Genomic DNA, 18398 nt, shown 5'->3' with positions numbered 1-18398 from the left:
AAAGGGGAATATTATGTATCTGTGTAGCCCCAACCAATCTACAAGGATACATCACCTATGCAAAGGTGATGTTCTTCGCTGCCCCCATATACGAGGACATGGTATCGACTCATGGAAGGTCATCAAAGTTAAGGAGAATGCAGGAGTCATGAAGCAGTTGCACCGGTCCCGGCGATGGGAAGGGAACATTATATGGACATTGCCTTGTTTTTGGAATACATGTAAATTTGATTTTGGATGTATTAAGAGTGGTACAATAAAGGTAAAATCAGGCTGTCAGAAGAGTGTAGGAAGAGGCTATGAGAAAGAGAAAGGGACTAGAGAGAGGACGGGACGTATGAGAAGGGAAGTACAGCTAGAACGTAGGTTACCGGGAGATACACTTAAGTTAATTAAAGGCCAAACTGAGGAAAACCCGGGTAGTATGAATCTCTTCTACCAGATTTACCACCGTCTGTATGGCCAGAGACGGGTTGTCTGCTACCCAAACCCCGCAGCGGTGTCTAGGTTATTTTCTGTTTCACCGCTTTGGGGCACTCCCCAAACGGTGGTTCATTGTCAGCATTCCGAACCACTGCCCGATCAGGTCACTCTTCCTTACGATCCGGGTTCAGCACCACCGGCTATTTGCCTTGCCCTTCCTCGGGATAATTCCCATTCACAGTACGATAGGCTGCGACGGTGGAGGGCATACATACCTAGCCACTTCACTCCCAATAGGGATTCCCGGTCGTACGAGAATTGCTTCAGCAGTGAAGGATATGGCTGTTTGCTGGTAGAGGTGGACACAAATATAACATGTCTGTTTCCCACCTGTACGGACAGGAGGTGCCATATCACCCAGGCGTCTGGCCAATGCGTTTGTTACAACACCACTTGCGTTCCATTGAACGCCGGCCTCCAGCTCCTCTGTGGCTGGGCGAATGTCTCTCATATCACTGTTGGGACTAGGGCTTTCTGCATTGCTGGGCGGCCCGAATGGCATTTCAAAGTTGGATAAACTGGGAGGTGTGGGGGGTTCCTTGGCTGTCAGTGATCGGAATTATTTTATTTGCGGCCTTACCATCTTGGGAAATGAAACCTTGGGCGCCCTCGGGGCAATAACCAAGGAGTTGTCTCAGCTACGGTTGTTTGCAATGCAGAACCGGTATGCTCTTGACTATCTTCTGGCCCGTGAGGGTGGGGTATGCGCCATAGTACAGGGCAAGTGTATCATGGGAGTTCAGGACTTGACCGCTAACATCACTAAATTTATGGATCGCATACGGGATCACTTGGACGGGATGCAGGATCCTGGCTCTTGGGGTAACTGGGGATTTGGAGGATGGAAGGACTGGTTGATAAATATGGCCATGTATCTAGTGGTAGCTATCGGCTGCATCTTTGTGGGCCTGGCCATCCTTAAATGTGTGATGGGTAGAATGCGGGGTGCACTGGATCAGATCACCGCCCCAATCACCGAAAAAAATTTAACTGTTAAAATCCATGAGGGTGAGGCAGATGAAGGGGGGCTAAGACAGGAATTGGAAATGCAGCGACGGATCTTTTAGATGAGGAACCGTAGCTATGGATTGGATAGTTTGGTTATCATGGAATGATAAAAGGAGGGAATGACGAATGTGATATAAAATAGTTACTTTAAAGATACTAGTTAATGTAATGTAGAAATAAGCCACTTTGATTCTGGCAGTTAGGGAGAAAGGGATTTGAGACCGCATGGAAAAAGCAGGAAGAGGTGTGTCTATGAGAGTGATGCTGCATTGATAGGGGCCAGAGAAAGGGATTGGAAGTGAGCCAATCAGAATAGATCAAACAGGTCAGGAGGGATATAGGCTGACCTATGGGCGTCGAGTATGTGAAACTTGATACCATTTGAATTGATTTGCAGAGATCCCTTTGTTTCTTTGTTCATTCGCTTTCTGGGATATAGGAAACTGGATGTCTCTTATATTTCTATGAAATGAATCAAGCTTGCAAGCTAAATAAATAACTTCTTTTTACGTGCGAATCCATCTCAACTTTTATTGAGGCCAGACTGACAGAGAAAGAAATTTGGGAATCAACAATTACGTCTACAGTCTACCAACCTTCAGAGTAGAGACTGACCATAGACCCCTAATCCATATCATTCACAAGGTCTTGAATGACATGACTCCCAGGCTTCAGCGCATTCTCCTTTGACTCCGCAGATATGATTTTGAATTGGTTTACACACCGGGCAAGGAGCTAATCATTGCGGATGCCCTGTCTCGCGCCATCACCTCGCCCTGTGAACAGGTCAACTTCATCCGCCAAATTGAGGCACAGGTGCAACTGTGTGCCAGCAACCTCCCGGCCTCAGGCAAACGAGTCGTTAACATTCGAGAAGAGACTGCCAAGGACCCTCTTCTGCAGCGGGTCATACATCACCTTGCAAGTGGTTGGCAGAAAGGGCAATGCCCCCAGTTCTTTAATGTCAGGGATGACCTAACAGTTGTCGAGGGGATCCTCCTCAAGCTGGATCGTATTGTTATTCCTCACAGCCTTCAGACCTTAGTGCCCAAACAGATCCACGAGGGATATCTCAGTATCGAGAAATGCAGGCGCAGGGCCCAGCAGGCTGTCTATTGGCCTGGCATCAATGAGGACATATCCAACATGGTCTTCAATTGTGCGACTTGCCAGTGTTTCCAGCTTGCTCAGCCCAAAGAAACACTTCAGCAACACAAGATCGTGACCTCTCCGTGGTCTAAGGTGGCAATCGGCCTTTTTCACGCCAATGGGCATGACTACGTGCTTATAATTGATTACTTATCGAGTTACCCCAAAGTGGTGAAACTATCTGACCTCACATCAAGGACTGTCATCAAGACCTGCAAGGCGACATTTGCCAGGCACGGTATTCGCTCACGGTCATGAGCGACAACGGTCCCTGCTTCTACAGCCAAGAGTGGTCAACTTTGCGAAGCTATACCAGTTCAAGCACGTTACCTCGAGCCCGCATTACCCGCAATCTAACGGGAAGGTCGAAAAAGGGGTCCATATCGTGAAGTGAGGTTGCGGACTCAGCTTCTGACTTTAACCTTGCGCTCCGGGCGTACAGGGCAACCCCTCTGTCCACCGGTATGTCTCCGGCACAACTCCTTATGAATCATGACCTGCGGACGACTGTTCCGGCCATTCATTTACCTGACCTGGATCACCTCCCAGTGCTGTAAAAGGTGCAGCAACTCAGAAACCGGCAAAAGCTGACATACGATGCTCATGCTACCGATTTGCCTGTGCTCTCTCGGGAAGATGCTTTTCGCATCAAGTTGCCTGGTGGAGGCTGGTCAGCTCCAGCTGTTGTTGTTCCGACAGGCTGCACCCAGGTCGTTCGTGGTTCACATGGCTGATGGCTCCATTGTCAGGCACAACAGAAGAGCACTACGCAAACTTGCCTGCCCACCACCGGATCTCATGTTCCCAGCTGTCGTTATGCCTTTTCCGGACACCTCGCTCCACGAGGCCACCAATCTGGCTGCAATCCCGCCTGTCAAGGCGCCGTCGTCCCCACCTCCATCTCTCAGGCGGTCGACAAGGATCCGACGCAAGCCCCTGAGATTGGACTTATAAATATTTCCTTTGTACATATTGTTCTGTATCTGCACGCTGGACACCGTACATGTACATATGTCTTCACTCGCCATTTGCTGTAAATAGTTATATCTGTAAATATGTCGTATATGCCCTAAGCAACCGACAAAATTTTTTTACATAGGGGAGGATGTCATAATATGCACCCATGCACATCATGAGGTAAAAACAGGCAGTGACAGACACCCAGGTTAGCCAATCAACATACAGGAAAGAACACAACCAATCACCAGACAGAACACCAGAGGGGGGCTTCCAACTATAAAACACACGAGGCATCAGCACTCTGCCTCTTTCCACTGGTGACAACTGTAGTGACAGTCAGGGTGTATATATCAGTCAGCACCTTCTGCACATGGATCAGAGCTAGCCTGGTCTAGTAAGTTAGAGTTAGTACACTTAGAGTAGTAGTGTGTCAACCCACAGCCAGCTGTGTGCGTTGTTACAGAAGTTCAATATATCGTATTGAACCAACGCCTACGTTTGGAGTATGCTTTACCATCCATTTGCATCCTGTTGCAGCCCATGTTACCCCAGGGTGAATAACACGACACAAGGCACGTCAAAGGCTTCCCAATGAACAATGTCACAATCCCATTTGAATGCATTAGCATCTCATGCATGCACACTAAAAGGCCTCCTCACTGGATTTACATTCTCCTCCAAATTAGATTTCCAGCCAACGGGAATTTAGAATGCTCAGTCTTAATACTGTATGTAAGCAGTGTGCACTTGGCGAGCTTCGCTTCTTCCACAACTTCATGTTGTAGACATTGCTTTCTCCTTCTTCAACCCCATATAAGTTCACTCAAGTGCCATTAGCAAATGTCATGCCAAGGTATGCAGGCGAAGGCTGGGGGGTGACAGGTGGGAGGGTGGAAAAATGGTTGGACAGGCTTCCAGGGAAAAGGTGGGGAGTGTGTTTTTAGAAGGTGGGAGGGAACTATCTAGGTAAGGGGGTGGAGATAGAATGCTGGGGGAAGGGGTAGTGTCTTAGACAGTGGGGGGTGGATGGATGGTATCTACAATGAGTTCCCAGTGGGAGAACTCAGGTTATTGGTGATTGGGGGGGGTGAGTAGAAGATGTGGCAGGGTGGCTACTCTAGAGTGAGACTCTGGCAAGTGAAGGCCTCGTTTGACAGATCAGGGAAGGAGACAAGAGACTGGGTTGGATAATGGAAGGGGACAGTATCAGAGTGGTCAGGGGGATGGAAATAGATGTTAACTCTGAGGGGAGGACAGGCACACGCAGGTGGATAGTGATAATGTCCAGTGTAACGGGGAAGGTTCAAGGGTAACAAAGAGAAAGAGGAATGGTGATGTTGGGTTGGTCAAGGCAAATGGGGGTTTGTGGGTCACAGTGGGAGGATAGTAGGTGTTGGGAGGGTAGTAGTATAAAAGGTAACATACGCTATTTTCCCAAATTGACCTTTACCACACAATTAGCCAGTCAGTGAGATTTCTTGAGATGGGGGAGGATCTTTTCAGGTGGGTGGAGTTCAAGCTCAGCACAAATGGCTGACTAAAGGTACACCCTAATAAGTAGGAGGCAACGGGAAGTCAGAAATGCTCACTTGCGTTCTCCCTTCTATAGTGAAGCCCATATTGCAGCAGGTTTGTTACTGACTCATGGATCTCATAACATGAGGTCCCAGCAAGGTTTGGAGCTGCCATTCATCCTGTGTGATTTGCCATCGGCTACTGTCAGAGAGAGGGATGAAGGGAAGGAGGGAGGTAGATGCTTCCAAGGGGCACAGCTGGTGGATGGCAACCAACTTGTCACCCCAAACCTCCATCCTCTGGAGCAAGAAATCCTGCAGTTAGTCATTCTATGCTGTCCAGGCAATGGTCTCTCTGTAAAGTTTCAAGGGCATTGGGGACAAGCCGGAAGGTGTCCACAGGGGGTTTCTGGCAAATGCTCTCATCACCAGGTCTAAGCACAATGGGCGCGATTCTCCACTCCAACGCCGGTTGGGAGAATCGCCAGGGCCGCCAAAATTTCCCGGGACGCCGGTCCGACGCCCTCCCGTGATTCTCCCAAGCGGCAGGAACGGCCCGGTCGAGTTTCGCAGGCTGCAGTCCGGAGAATCGCCGGAGACACCGAAAATGGCGATTCTCCGGCACCCCCGCTATTCTGAGGCCCGGATGGGCCGAGCGGCCAGACCAAAACGGTGGGTTCCCCCCGGCGCCGTCCACACCTGGTCGCTGCAGTCGTGAGCGGTGCATGAACGCTGGGGGGGGGGGGGGGCGGCCTGCGGGGGGGATCCTGCACCGGGGGGTACCTCAGATGTGGGGTGGCCCGCGATCGGTGCCCACAGATCGTTGGGCCGTCCTCTCTGAAGGAGGACCTCCTTCCTTCCGCGGCCCCGCAAGATCCTTCTCCATCTTCTTGCGGGGCGGACTTAGAGAGGACGGCAACCGCGCATGCGCAGATGACGCCCGTTATGCGGCGCCGGCCGTGTCATCTATGCGGCGGCGCTTTTACGCGGGCGACAAGGCCTGGCGCGTGTAGATGACGCGGCCCCGATCCTGGCCCATTGTTAGGACCTAAATCGGTCGGGACCGGGGCCGTTCACGACGGCGCGGCCACTTCGGCGTTGGAGTGGAGAATCGCGCCAATGTCTCCATACACATTCATGTATGAAAGGAGTAAGCAGTACTCACCCTACAGAATATCCTTTACCTCAAGGGGTGGGGAGTTGTCATGTCCAGACAGAGGGCTGATGAAGGGCTTAGCACTTGACTGCTGGCTTTTAGGTTGAGGGTAGCTGCAAAGGGCATGCTCACTAAATGTATCACTTCAATTTGTTTATAAATCTACTGAGGCGTTGATGATACCTAACATCATTTGACCATATCTATTCAAAATCTCATTGGTGAAGCTGGACTTGTGCTCCTTAAAGAGAAGGTTCAGAAGAGATTTGATAGATGTGTTCAAAATCATGCGGGATGGAAACAAAGTAAATAGAACAAAGTTTCTCTCATTGGTGGAAGGATAAGAACCAGAGGCCACCGATTTAAGCTGATTTGCAAAAGAACCAAAGAGAACATGAGAATAAGCTTTCTGTCTGAATGATTCAATTGTGACTTTCAAAAGAAAATTGGATAAACATCTGGAGGGTAAAGAAAACCAGGCCGACAGAGAGAGGGGGTGGGGAAAGAGAGATTTGATAAATTGTTCTTCAAGTTTCCTTGGGCTCAACGAACTGAATAACCTCCTTCTGAACTGTAGCATTCTATGAACCCAAATTTTAATTTGTGTGAGTGGTGGGTTTTGAGTCAGTTAAAATGTTGTTCTTTTTTTTGGAAAATGTTTTTATTAAAGTTTTAACATTTTATACAAAATACAAATAACAACCCTTAACCAAACGCAAAACTCCAAAAGGGCATAAATGACACAACAACAAAAAAAAACCTTACTTACTCAGCCCCCCCATTTGTACCCACCCCCTGTCCTTCCCCAATCCCCCTCTAACAGCTCACAGTGACCAATTCTCTGAAATACAATATGAACAGCCGCCGTCTCCAGTAGGACCATTCAATCGACCCCCTCACGGTGTATTTGACCTTCTCGAGGTGCAAAACCCCCATTAGATGTCGTAGCCACACCGAATAACTCCAGTCCAACAGGATTTGCTTCTGAGCCACTAACGAGGCAAAGGCAATGGCATCAGCCCACGTCCACAGCTCCGGCACATCTGAATACCCAAAGGTAGCCACCAAAGGACAGGACTCTAGCTCAATATTTAGGATTGCTGACATGGTGCTAAAAATGGACCCCAAAAAACTCAGCAGCTTGGAACAGGACTAGAACATGTGTGTGTGTGGAAAGCAGGCCCTCTAAAACAGCGGTCATACCTGTTCTCCACCCTCACAAAAAAAACGACTAATCCTAACCTTAGTGAGACGCGCTCCAAACATTACTTTTAGCTGGATCAGGCTCAGTCTCACACACGACGACATGGCGTTCACCCTCCGCAGTGCCTCACTCCATAACTCATCCTCCAGTATTGGCCCCAATTCCTCCACCCATTTAGCCTTTATCCCTCCAACTGAACTTAACTCTTCCCCTACGAACCGTTCATACATGCCGGACGTACTGCCCTCCTCCGACCCCGAATAGGAGAGTATCTACTCCAATAAGAACGATACTGGCACCACCGGGAAATCCGAGAACAACCTCTTAACAAAGCTTGGTACCTAAACATGCCCAAGCCTGAAAGCCCAATTTTCCCCTTCAATTCCTTTCGGCTGGCGAACCGACCCAACCCCGCCGACCCAATCACTCACACTCTCCAGCCATTTCTCTTTCCATGCACCAAATGTGGCCTTGCCAACTCAAACAGGTGTTTGGCACAAATGGTAGCCAGCCTGGAGGCTGACCCAAATTAAAACGTTGGCGGAGATTTCTCCATATTTTTAACGTGAACACCACCACCGGGCTCACCTTGCCAGCAGCAATGGAATTGGCGCCATTACCAATGCCCCCTAAGCTTGTCCCTCTACATGACCCAGACTCCATCTGAACCCAGAGAGCCCCCAGATCCCCGCACCGCCTTCTCTGCATTGGCCGCCCAATAATAAAACAACAACTTTGCCTGCAGTTCTCTCTGAAGGGCCCCCCTCTGAATCCTCGGGGCCTTACCCGCCCAAATAAAGCCGGAAGCAAGCTGCTCGATCCTTTGGAACACCGGGAAACATGGAAATAAAAACAAAAATCTCGGCAAGATGTTCTTCTTAACTGATTGGACCCGGCCCACCAAAGATAAAGGGAGATTATCCCACCTCTGTAAGTCCGCCTTAAATCTGCTTACCAGACTCATATAATTCAACCCCGGAGCCTTGCCCAATCCCCAGCCACCTGAACCCCCCACCCCCGCCCCCCCCCACCCCCCAAGTATCGAAAACTAGTCCCTGCTTGCAGTCAACCCCCAAATCTGGTCCCTCTCCCCGACGCACCAACCACAAAATAAAAATGTTGCTCAATGATTCTAGTTAGTAACTAATATCTTGATCCCTTTCTTTAATATTTACCAGGAATCGATTAAAATGTCCTTTCAAGCAATAAATGAATTAAGTCATACATGAATAGCATAAATAAAAGACAGCAGACCTCACACAGATGCATTTTAGACTTCAGAAAAGTAACAAAATAGCCTGGGCGGGATTCTCCGAGCCTCGTGCCGTGCCGGAGAATCGCCCCAACCGCCCGACGAAGGCACACGATTCTCCGAGGAGCGGAGAATCGGCGCTATTTGCGCCGGCGCGTTTGGCGCCACTGTCCACTCCCGGGCCGCCGATTCTCCGGCCTTGGTGGGCAGGGCCACGGCCGCGCGGAAATGGCAGTGTCCCGCCAGCGCCGTCCACACCTGCTCACAGCCGGCGGGAACTCTGCGCGCAGGGTTGGCATTTGAGGGGGGGGGCTCCTTCACCGGGGCGGGGGCCTCCGATGGGGTCGGGCCCGCGATGGGGCCCCCCGATCGGCGGGCCGGCCTCTCCAGCCCCGGCCCTATTTTGTTACGCGGCCGGCCCCTGAAACCCCGCGCCATGTTACGTCGGGGGGGGGGGGGGGGGGGGGCGGCGCGTTGAGGAAGTCCCCCGCACATGCGCGGGTTTGCGCAGCACCACTGCGCATGCGCAGGTTGGCGCGGCGGCCAGTTGGCGCCGGGAAGGGAGGCTGGACGGCGTGAACCGCTCCAGCACCGCGCTGACCGGTGACGGCGTTCACGATGGCGCGGACACTCCGCTTCCATTTTGGAGAATCCCACCCCTTATTTGTATACTAAAATAGATCAGAAAGTTACCAGTTACAATCATGCAATATTATTTAGTGTTAATTATGTTTACTGTACTGAGCATTGCAACAATGTAAATTAATTTTTTCATTCCTTTGACACTTCTTCACACATTGGATCTTCAATACCAATTAATCTCACCTCACATTCGAAGTTCTCAACATTTATAATTGGCCAGATCTCATATTGCATTCACCACATGATTTCAGCAGCACCACTGTAAGAAAATGCATGTGCACCTAAGAGAGACTGGGCCTGAAGAGCGTCAGGCAGGGGTTAAGGGTTGGGGATGGGCATGGGGACCTCCCTCAGAACTGGGAGAATCAAGAGTAGTAAAGACAGTGGTACTCAGAGAGAGGCAGCCATTAAAATCCAGAGACATTACTGTGCATAAATAGTGAAAGATTGCTTCCATCGGTGAGCGAATGGAGGGAAATGAAAACCAAGGCTTTGCATGGGGTCTTGTGGGTCAGTGGGTAGAAGCTCTTGAGTGCGAGTCCGATTCCAGGACTTCATAACCATGCAAGGTGAAATGGTAACCTGCAAGACCGGTGGTGGTGGCGGCCCTCAAAATTTGGGGGCAGTGGAGGCGGCATAGGGGGGAAGTTGGGACCTCGGCGTGGACCCCATTACGGGGGAACCACCGGTTCGCGCCAGGAAGAACAGGTGGAGGGTTTCCGGGGTGGCACAGGGCAGGGATATGAAAGTTGGGGGACCTGTTTGTGGACGGGACGTTCGCGAGCTTGGGTGAGCTGGAGGAGAAGTATGGGCTCCCCCCGGGGAACACCTTCAGGTACTTACAGGTAAGGGCGTTTGCCAGACGGCAGGTGGTGGAATTCCCGCGGCTACTGCCACACACAGTACAGGACAGGGTGCTCTCGGGGGGGTGGGTGGGAGTTGGGAAGATCTCGGAAACTTACCAGGTGATGCAGGAGGAGGAGGAGGCCTCGTGGTGGAGTTGGAAGGTAAGTGGGAGGAGGAGTTCGGAGAGGAGATCGAAGAGGGGACGTGGGCAGATGCCCTAGGGAGGGTGAATTCTTCCTCTTCGTGCGCGAGGCTCAGCCTTATACAGTTTAAGGTGCTGCACAAGGCACACATGACCGGGACAAGGATGAGCCGGTTCTTTGGGGGTGAGGACAGGTGTGTTAGGTGCTCAGGGAGCCCAGCAAATCACACCCATATGTTCTGGGCATGCCCAGCGCTGGAGGAATTTTGGAAGGGCGTAGCGAGGACGGTGTTGAGGGTGGTAGGATCCAGGGTCAGACCAGGCTGGGGGCTTGCAATATTTGGGGTGGCAGAGGAGCCGGGAGTTCAGGAGACGAAAGAGGCCGGAATTCTGGCCTTTGCGTCCCTGGTAGCCCAGCGAAGGATTCTCCTTCAGTGGAAAGATGCGAGGCCCACAAGCGTGGAATCCTGGATCAGAGATATGGCAGGGTTCATTAAATTGGAGAGGGTGGAAGTTCTTTAGGCGGTGGCAACCGTTCTTAGACTTTCTGGCAGAACGATAGACATTGGTCAATGGCGGCAGCAGCAGCTCGGGGGGGGGTGGGGTTTACTTTATTTTTGTTTATGTTATTTACACTGGAGGGTCTGAGGGGGTGTATACACCTGTTGTGTTAAGTCGGGGTGTTAATGTTAATTTATTATTTATGTACAGGGGGGAGGGGTTTGGGGGGATTGTGTTTTGTACTTAACCCTGTTGGGTTCTTTTTTCTTTCTCATTTTGTTATTGATATTTTATGAAAACCTTTAATAAAAATTAATTTTTTAAAAAGAAATGGTAACCTGTAAATTATGGTATTCATCTGTAAATCCAATATGCCTACGGCAGGGATTAGAAATGGGACAGTCTCTGGATCAGCCATGCTTGGTGTAGAGCATCACCCCTCAAGTTTTAGCCTCTGGTTTGCGATCTGTTCCACGAAAGAGAGCTATGGAAACAGACATTAGTATGTGCTTTGTCTGCCTCGTGTGTCATTAGATGTGGGAAGCTTCGAAGTCTCTCAATGAACTGAAGGGAGGAAGGAAGTCCTTGAAATGAGGACTTTAGACCATGGGACACTTCACACATGTGGCTATTGAGATATAGACTAAAATATAATTTCAAAGGGAATGGGATATATATTTCAAAAGAAGTATGGCAAAATGGGCTTACAAGAGAGTGCCTGTACTGAGAGCCAAATAGCCTTGCCTGTACTATGATCCAGAATTACCTGAACACTTTGCTTCTTTGAATCCGAGCCTAGTGGTTTAGTTATGTTGATGCTGAGCTGAATTTAGGACAATGTGCCTGCTGAGAAACTTCATACACTGAGTTCATTTACCTGTATGCAATATCTTTCTTTGGTTCAGATCTGTCTGTGCCACCCTGGTTTGACATGTGAAGGCCAAATACAGGTCAACTCTTGACTGAGGTTCCCTATTCCCAATTGTCACCTTCAAATGGAATTGCACTTCATAGATTCATAGAATTTACAGTGCAGAAGGAGGCCATTCGGCCCATTGAGTCTGCACGGGCTCTTGGAAAGAGCACCCTACCTAACCACACACCTCCACCTTATCCCCATAACCCAGTAACCCCACCCAACACTGAGGGCAATTTTGGACACTAAAGGCAATTTAGCATGGCCAATCCACCTAACCTGCACATCTTTGGACTGTGGGAGAAAACCAGAGCACCCGGAGGAAACTCACGCACACACGGGGAGAACGTGCAGACTCCGCACAGACAGTGACCCAAGCCAGGAATCGAACCTGGGACCCTGGAGCTGTGAAGCAATTGTGCTAATCACTATGCTACCGTGCATCCCACTTCAAAACTAGAGTCCACAGAGGTCAGGAGAGAGATTAGGCCGGTTGAAAATGGGCCAACTAGAGGAGCCTAATTTCTCCTTAGGTCGTAATGGGGATTCTGCCTATGGTTTTAGCATGAATATCAGCATGTTACAGGATTACTTTTAGTTAAAGATGGATATTGAATCATTACACCTATTGCTATCAGTTACATGTAGACTATCAGGGAGTTGTTGCATTGCTGTTAGTTATGATAAGAACCTAATTTTTTTTGATACCCTTACACTCCCTTAGCCCCACCCATGCACCCCATATTCTCCATAGCCTCTGCACAGTATCCTCAGGAGCCATGCAGAGATGGAAGAAAAACACTTCTACCAATCTAATATTCATACAAACACTTGATTTACTATTAGTTATCAGTGCAATATCAGAGAGTTACCATAACTTATTTGTGGAATCAAAGTTTGTCCATCTCTGGTTCCCCTCTGCAAAGCTAGATGCAAATGCAAGCTGTGCAGAAAACACAAGGAGGATGCAAAGGGTATAGACCGGCTAAGTAAGTGGGCAACAAGGTGGGAGATGGAATATAATGTGGGGAAGTATGAGAATATTCACTTTAGTGGACTAGAAAGCAGCACATGTCTTAAAAGGTGTGACACTTTTAAATGTTGATATTCAAGAGATATTTGGGTTACCCGTACAAGGAACACAGAAACATTAGAATGCAAGTACAGTAGGCAATTAGGAAGGCAAATGGCATTTGGTTTTTATTGCCAGGGGATTAGCATAGAAGAATAAATAAATCTTACTACAATTGTAATGGGCTTTGGGGAGATCACACCTGACCTGGAGTACAATGTGCAGTTTAGGGTGTGGCCTTCTGCAGGGTTAGGATGACTTTAATAATGGTAGCTGTTACTCAGATGGGGGAAGATCCAACTCTATTTATGGTAGATCTCATTGCCAGAAGGGGATGGTGGCGGGGCATGAATTACACAGATGGCAAATCCAAACTCAGCAGGACATTTGATTCGACAGTTGAATACAAGCACACCCAATTTCCACTGTTCCTGTAGCCTTAAATCACAGTGTGAGCACCATGATTTTTTATTTTTTTAAAATATGTTTTATTGAAATTTTTTTCCCAAACAACAATTTTTCCCCTCTTACAAAGCAAACGCAACAATGACAATACAGAAATTTTTAACAATACACAAGTAACAAAACCCCTTTATCTTTGACCTAAACTAACCCCCCCCGTTCCCCCTGGGTTGCTGCTGCTGGTCATCTGTCTTCCCTCTAACGTTCCCCTAGGTGGTCGAGAAATGGCTGCCACCGCCTGGTGAACCCTTGAGCCGATCCTCTCAGGGCAAACTTTATCTGCTCCAGTTTAATGAACCCCGCCATATCATTTACCCAGGCCTCCAGTCCGGGGGGTTTCGCCTCCTTCCACATGAGTAGGATCCTGCGCCGGGCTACTAGGGACGCAAAGGCCACAACGTCGGCCTCTTTCACCTCCTGCACTCCCGGCTCTTCCGCAACTCCAAATAGAGCTAACCCCCAGCCTGGTTTGACCCGGGCCTTCACCACCCGCGAAATCACTCCCGTCACTCCCTTCCAATACCCTTCCAGTGCCGGGCACGCCCAAAACATATGTGCGTGGTTTGCCGGGCTCCCGCCACACCTCCCACATTTGTCCTCCACTCCAAAGAACCTGCTCAATCTTGCTCTCGTTATGTGTGCTCTATGTAGCACCTTAAATTGAATCAGGCTAAGCCTGGCGCATGAGGAAGAGGAATTTACCCTGCTTAGGGCATAAGCCCACATACCCTCCTCTATCTCCTCCCCTAGTTCTTCTTCCCACTTTCCTTTTAGTTCGCCCACCGACTCCTCCCCCTCTTCCCTCATCTCTCGGTAAATCTCTGACACCTTGCCCTCTCCGACCCACACCCCTGAAAGCACCCTGTCCTGTATCCCCTGTGTCGGGAGCAACGGAAATTCCCTCACCTGTTGTCTAGTAAACGCCCTCACCTGCATATATCTCAAGAAATTTCCCCGGGGCAACTTATACTTTTCCTCCAATGCTCCCAAGCTCGCAAAAGTCCCATCTATAAATAAATCTCCCACCATCCTAATTCCCAACTGGTACCAGCTCTGAAATCCTCCATCCATTCTTCCTGGGGCGAACCTATGGTTGTTCCTGATTGGGGACCCCACCAGGGCTCCCCGCACCCCTCTCTGTCGCCTCCACTGTCCCCAGATATTCAATGTTGCCGCCACCACCGGGTTCGTGGTAAACTTTTTAGGTGAGATCGGTAGCGGCGCCGTCACCAGCGCCTCTAAACTCGTCCCTTTACAGGACTTTCTCTCCAGTCTTTCCCACGCCGCTCCCTCACCCTCCATCATCCATTTACGTATCATTGCCACATTGGCGGCCCAATAGTAATCGCCCAAGTTCGGTAGTGCCAATCCTCCTCTGTCCCTACTATGCTGAAGGAACCCCCTCCTTACTCTCGGAACCCTCCCTGCCCACACGAAGCTCGTGATGCTCCTGTCTATTTTATTAAAAAAGGTCTTGGTGATTAGTATAGGGAGACATTAAAATACAAATAAGAACCTCGGGAGGACCATCATCTTAATTGCTTGCACCCTGCCCGCCAGCGATAGAGGCTGCATGTCCCACCTCTTGAAGTCCTCCTCCATTTGTTCTACCAACCGTGTCAGATTAAGTCTGTGCAAGGTTCCCCAGCTCCTAGCGATCTGAATCCCCAGGTATCGGAAGTTTCTTTCCACTTTCCTTAGAGGCAAGCCTTCTATCTCTCTACTCTGGTCCCCTGGATGTATCACAAATAATTCACTCTTCCCCATGTTTAGCCGATACCCCGAGAAATCCCCGAACCCCCTCAAAATTCGCATAACCTCTATCATTCCCCCCCGCTGGGTCCGACACGTATAACAATAGGTCATCCGCGTATAACGAGACTCGGTGTTCTTCTCCCCCTCTAATCACCCCTCTCCATTTCCTGGAGTCTCTCAACGCCATGGCCAGAGGTTCAATTGCCAACGCGAACAACAATGGAGACAGCGGGCATCCCTGTCTTGTTCCCCTATATAGTCGGAAATACCCCGATCTATGTCGACCTGTAACTACGCTTGCCGTTGGAGCCCCATAAAGAAGTCTAACCCAGCTAATAAACCCGTTCCCAAACCTCCTTAACACTTCCCATAAATACTCCCAACTCCACCCTATCAAATGCCTTCTCTGCGTCCATTGCTGCCACTATCTCTGCCTCCCCCTCCACTGGGGGCATCATTATCACCCCTAATAGTCGTCGCACGTTAACATTCAGTTGTCTCCCTTTTACGAACCCTGTCTGGTCTTCGTGCACCACCCCCGGGACACAGTCCTCTATCCTCGATGCCAGTACCTTTGCCAACAATTTGGCGTCCACGTTCAATAATGAAATGGGTCTATAGGACCCGCACTGCAACGGATCTTTATCCCTCTTCAAAATTAACGATATCGTCGCCTCCGACATCGTCGGGGGTAGAGTCCCCCCTTGAGCACCATGATTTTAAGCGCTAAACGCTTGTGAAGGGTAGATTTAAGGTCTACTTAAGTGCCATGATCTGAAATGATTTAAATCCTTAAGCCTTTACATTTTGGGGGAAAGGTTTGCAACTTCACTCAGAGTTAAAAATAAAACCTGCCGCTGGAGTGCATTGCTTGAGGAGTGTTTTTGCATTTACAATAATCTCCATTATTTAGATTTCCCAAGGTTTTTAAATTATAGTCATGGCATTATGAATGCTTGCTGAGTGTCAAAAGATCAGGAGTTACTTATGTTAAGAATGGCCATATATACATTTTGATTCACAGTTTTAGCAGGTTATTGAAAAATCCGGTGCGTTTGATGTGGTTAGTGAAATGGATATTTGCTTGTTTTGACAACAGATCGACCATTAAGGGGATTTAAGTTTTTTTAAACAGTTTGTATGAATGCAAGTTCTCTCAGTTTCAAGTGTTTGTGTGAGAATTCTATTAGATTGGTAGAAGTGTTTTTCTTCCATCTCTGCATGGCTCCTGAGGATACTGTGTGGAGGCTATGGAGAATATGGGGCGCATGGGTGGGGCTAAGGGTGTGTGAGGGTTTCAAACCCGAGGGCTCAACAGCTTTTAATACAACTGGGATCAATTTCCAAAGAACTCAGGCAAACCGAGTACAAACCAGTCTCAGCACTCAACTACCTCCAGGGCCACTGCCAAATTCAGATTTGAATCCGCCCCCACCGCCACTTTCCATCTCAACTTCCCTCCCGCACAAATTTCCAGCCCATGATCTCCATGTTTAAGGAAGGATATACTTGCATTGGAGTCTGTGGAGCAAAGGTTCATTCGATTGGTTCTCAGAATGAGACAGTTTGGATTGGATTGGATTGGATTGGGTTTGTTTATTGTCACGTGTACCGAGGTACAGTGAAAAGTATTTTTCTGCGAGCAGCTCAACAGATCATTAAGTACATGGGAAGAAAAGGGAATAAAAGAAAATACAACAAATTGAGCCTACAGTCTCTGGATCTATAAGAGTGAGAGGTGATCTCATTTAATCGTGCAAGGCACTGAAGGGGCTTGACAGGCTATACGTCGAAAGATTGTTTCCCCTGGCTAGGAAACCTGGAACACAAAAGCACAACCTCCAGATAAGGGTAGATCATTTGGGACTGAGAAAAGGACAAATTTCTTCATTCAGAGGGTTGTAAATCTTTGGAATTGTCTACCCCAGAGGGCTAATGATTCTCCACTGTTGAGTATATTCAAGGCGGAGGAAGATTGATTTTTGGTGTCTCAAAGAATAAAGAAATATGGGGAGAAGGCAGGAAAGCAGAGATGAGGTAGAAGATCAGCAATGATCATACTGAATGGTAGAGCAAGCTTGAGAGTCTGTTCCTGCTCCTATTTCTTAAGTTTTGCAAGTCACTCCCCACCTTTAGATTACCCATCCTCTGCTACCGCTCTTGCTCCCGCTCAGTTATCTTTCTTTATTGGCCCCTCTGCTTCCTCACACTCAATTACCCCTCTTTGCCTGGTGAGTTTCCTGGTTTTTTGAATTGGAACTTGGGGGGGGGGGGGGGGGGGAAATAGACTTGCACTTACATAGCACTTTTCATGACTACCGCAGGTCCCAAAGCATTTTACAGCCAAGTGTAGCTACTGTTGTAATGCAAGAAAAAAGACAGCCAACTAGTAATCAGCAAACACCCAAAAATGGCAATGTTATAATGACCAGCTAATTAATTTTTTTGTGATGTTGATTAATTGATAAATATTGGCCAAGACACCCCTGCTGTTCTTCGAAAGAGTGTTGTGTTTTATTTTTAATATGTCCACCTCAGAGGGCTGAAGGAGTTTCAGTTTAACATCTCATCCAAAAGATGACAACGCTGGCAGTGTAGCACTCCTTCGGTATCTCACTGCAGTGTAAAGCTTGATTTTTATTCTCAAAGTTATGGAATGAGACTTGAAGCCACAACTTTCTGAATCACAGCTGAGTAGGCTACAAATAGAGCCACCGCTTGTACCATGTCTGCTGGTGTGAAACCATGAGCAAACGTAGTTTATGTGGTGCAAACAAATCTTTCCCTTGTGCTTCTTAGTAAAACCATGAGCAAAAATAAATATTGAACTACATTTCCATCAATCTTTGTAAGGCAAGAACAATTAACATTTGAAGTCATGTGATCAGGTGTAATACTCTACCAGTGCTTGTCAAGCATTTAATGCTCTCGGATTCTTTTTGAAAATAAATTATGACAGGGTGAGTTGAAGAATTCTGTTTATGATATACATCTACTTACATGTATTCAAGTCCAGCTATTATTGAACAGTCATTCAGTTAAAAGCCCCATATCATCTTGCAAAACCAAGGCAAATAGAATATTTATCCTAATTCCAGATACAGTGAATGAAAAACTACCTAATGATTCTACACAATTCTCCATTATGTTTCATAATATTCACAATCACAAATTTACTAAGAGGCACAAGGGAAAGATTTGTTTGCACTGCATAAACTAAGTTGATTCCTCAGGGGCAGCAGTGTCACAGCCCATTATCTGAATGGTCAACATGAATGTCTTCAATGATATTAATGATGGGCACCATGTGAGTTGCATAGGTTACACCACAGGTGC

At 48.3% G+C, this 18398-nt stretch overlaps 1 protein-coding gene across 7 annotated transcripts in view; it reads right to left on the bottom strand.

Moving 5' to 3' along the window:
- The window catches only part of LOC140425249 (RNA-binding motif, single-stranded-interacting protein 3), a 2012293-nt gene that overhangs the window by 689388 nt on the left and 1304507 nt on the right, over nucleotides 1–18398 (bottom strand). The gene's annotated exons all lie outside the window — the stretch shown is intronic.

The sequence above is a fragment of the Scyliorhinus torazame genome, chromosome 6 (assembly GCF_047496885.1).
Source record: "Scyliorhinus torazame isolate Kashiwa2021f chromosome 6, sScyTor2.1, whole genome shotgun sequence".
In the NCBI taxonomy this organism is placed as follows: domain Eukaryota; kingdom Metazoa; phylum Chordata; class Chondrichthyes; order Carcharhiniformes; family Scyliorhinidae; genus Scyliorhinus; species Scyliorhinus torazame.
Note: the sequence above shows the minus strand (reverse complement) of the source record. Positions and strands in the feature narration are given on the sequence as shown.